This window comes from Apium graveolens, unplaced genomic scaffold (assembly GCF_009905375.1).
Source record: "Apium graveolens cultivar Ventura unplaced genomic scaffold, ASM990537v1 ctg9230, whole genome shotgun sequence".
NCBI classification, from domain to species: domain Eukaryota; kingdom Viridiplantae; phylum Streptophyta; class Magnoliopsida; order Apiales; family Apiaceae; genus Apium; species Apium graveolens.
The window spans coordinates 9,538-12,830 of NW_027421846.1; the positions used below are offsets into that span (position 1 = coordinate 9,538).

The 3,293-nt window shown below is 34.8% G+C and overlaps 1 pseudogene; it reads right to left on the reverse strand.

Moving 5' to 3' along the window:
* Positions 1 to 1,097: 1,097 nt before the first annotated feature.
* LOC141705693 (exopolygalacturonase-like) lies at positions 1,098 to 2,666 on the reverse strand (annotated as a pseudogene).
* Between the last annotated feature and the right edge of the window lie 627 nt (positions 2,667 to 3,293).

Here is a 3,293-nt window from a genome sequence, read left to right on the forward strand (position 1 = left end):
GTCCTCCTGTTAACCAAAGATCAATGTTCTCAAGATATATATCTTGGCATGCCATGGCTTATTCTTGCTGCATCGAAGATTTACAGCAACTTGAGTTGCTGATGTTCTTGTAACTCCAATATACTTCACATTGCTGATTTGAACTTTTGACTCTTTCTGGTTAGCATGGGAGAAACACGTTATTAGAGGGTCAATAATTACCAAATATGAAATCTCTAATCATGAAAATGAATGAAATTAACAAGAAGATTTAGTTACATGTTGGGAACTCATGGTCAAAATTATGCTCACTCAATTAAGTATAACTGCGCAAGTCCTGAAGTCCACTGGGCACTGACATTTATATTGGTTGAAGATTGAAAACTTGCCAGGAATTCCTTGTCGATAAAACAGTACGTCTGGTCGATGACAATTGGATTACTTGCATTATTGATAGTAATATCATGGTAAGTAACATCCGAAACAGTAACATGATATGAAGGAGCCCAGGCTTATATCCTCAAACCATTATAAGTAGAGGTTGTAGTAGAACTTTGTACATTAACTCCCTGTACATCTTAGTCTTCCTCAACCATGCCAATGCTTCCAATTAGCTGGTGGTTATACAGATTAGTTATACAGATTATGGTGGTTATAGTGTACGTTTCTGAATTCATAATGACTGCTCCTATGGAAAATCTCAAATAAATCCTTGTATAATCCGCTAGCACCTGTAACTGGCCTTCTTTGGGATTCATCATCTTCTAACAATGCAGCGTTATGAATAAGTTATATAGGACAAATTATACAACCACCTCACATGTGTAACAGTTACATTTTTCATTTAAGAGCTTGTATAAAGTTTCCTTTGCAGAAGCTCTAAGCTAAAAAATCGCTTTCGTATTTAATTTTAACTTGTGAAAATATGATAATCAAATATGATGGAGCACACATTAAAGCTGAAGTAAAATTGAAAGAGACATTGTTTTCTTAGTAAAGATTATTTCAGGTCATACACAATTGAATGTGTTTCCACCTTCATTCTCAAATATGTTTATATCTTGTCTCTGTTCAATTTGTATGTGTTTCTTATTTGTCATACAATATGGATCAATCTCTTATTGACTACAAGGAGCAGGATTTTGAGTCCCCGAGTATGTCGGGTTAACATTGGCACAGCTGGAAGATGTTTGCCCTCCACCTGTCAACGAAAGATCGATGTTCTCCAGGTATATGTCTTGGCATGGCATGCTGTTGCTGCATTGTAGATCTACAGCAACTGGCTGATGATGTTCCGGTAACGCCAATATACTTCACATTGCTGATTTGAACTTTCGAGTCTCCCTGTTAAGTATGAAAGAAATTCGTTAATAGAGGGCTAATAAATACCGATTACTAGATCTCTGATTATGAAAACGAATAAAACTAACAGTAAAATTTATTTACATATTAAGAAGATGGTTTAATGATCCAGTTTAGACCCACACAAGTCCGCAACATCTTTATTAGTGTAAGATTGAAAACTTACCGGACATTGCTCGTCAGCATAACAGTATGTCTGGTCAATGATTATTGGATTATTTGCATTATCAATAGTAATATTTTGGTAAGTAACATCCGAAACATTCACAGGATATGAAGGGCCCAGGATTTTATCCTCAAACCATTTTGAGTAGAGGTTAGAGTAGAACTTTGTACTTGAACTCCTTGCACAGATTTATCTTCTGCAACCTTGCCAATGCTTCCGATACTAATCCCATGCCCCGGACCACAATTAACACCGGTAACATTGATGTTTGTGCTTCCTTGTCCAATGGCCACGCAGTCATCACCAGTGCCGATATTGGAATCAAGAATCTGGATATTATTAGCATTTTCCATATTTATTCCATCGGTGTTAGGACTATTACCTGGCGCTGTAATGTTGATGTTTTCAAATGTCATACCATCCACTCCATCGATGAGAAAGTGGAAGCCTTCGCTGTTAAGTGATGTAATGTCTTGAATATGTGCATTGTTAGTACCATAAAATCCCACTGTCTGCCAAAAACATTTCCGGTCATCGCACAGACATGTTACATAACTTTACAGTCCTTGATAAATAAGTAGTAAATTAAATTGGATGTAAAAATGAGTGAAATTGTGAAACTTACTGCAGCGCATACAGGGCAATGTTCCCAAGCTGAAGGACCATTTCCATCAAACATACCAGAACCTTGGATATTCAAATTATCGACACCTTGGAACGTAAACCAGCAATCTGAATATGGATTGCCCTCAGGTGCCACTATAATCCCATCAAGTTGAAACGTAACTTGACCATTACATGGTCCCCCAAGCTCTATCTTGTTTACCAAAAACTTCCCGTCTGCTGCTGGTATCACCATCGTACCACCTGATTCGCAAGTCGCGTTCCATGTATCAAGGAAAGCCTGCAGTAAAAACACCATATCGTAAAAACGGTGTTTTAAATACTATTAGTCTTATTAATTATAGCTTTCAAAAAAATTATAGAAAATTAAATCTTTCACAACTGTGTGAAACTTATGAAATACATGAGTGTTATCGGTTGTTCCATCTGAAACAGCGCCATATTTTGTCACATCGTATGTATTACCATCACCTTCAACTTCAGTGCTCAAAGCTAGCATCAGTGCCAAGAGACAAACCATTTGAACTATGGACATCTTAAACTCGTTTTTTCTTCTTGTGCTCAAAAACTGAATATAAAGATTTATCGTGGTGTTTATTAGTTACTTTTGAGAGAGAATGCTATTTAATTAGATTTTGCTAATGCATTACTGGCTTGTGTAAAATATTATTCATGCATTCTGTTAAAAAAATCTGCCAATTTATTATATCCGTAAGATTTATTACATTTTCACAGTATCTTGACTAATTATGTTCAAAAATTTAACAGATTAACTAAGATAAGACAAAATCGGATTACACAGATCAGAAGAAGACAGCTGATTTCTCTTTTATAAAAATGTTCAAAGATTTTTAAGGCAAAATTCAAAAGATCCCATGCGCGTCAAAAGAAAATCACATAACTTGTATTATAGATTTATTTTCAATAAATGTTCAATATTTAAGAAGAAACTGAAAAACTCTTATATGTACCAATAGATTTAGCAGACTAACGAAAATTTGAAGAAAAAAAAGTACAGTCATTTATAAGAACTTGAGGAATTTTAACTAATTACATTATATATAATTCTGTTGGTTTTTTTTAAATGTCCATAATTTTAAGAAAAAACTCCTACAAAAACCTATACATTAACAGATAATGGTCCTATATCCGAAAAATCGAA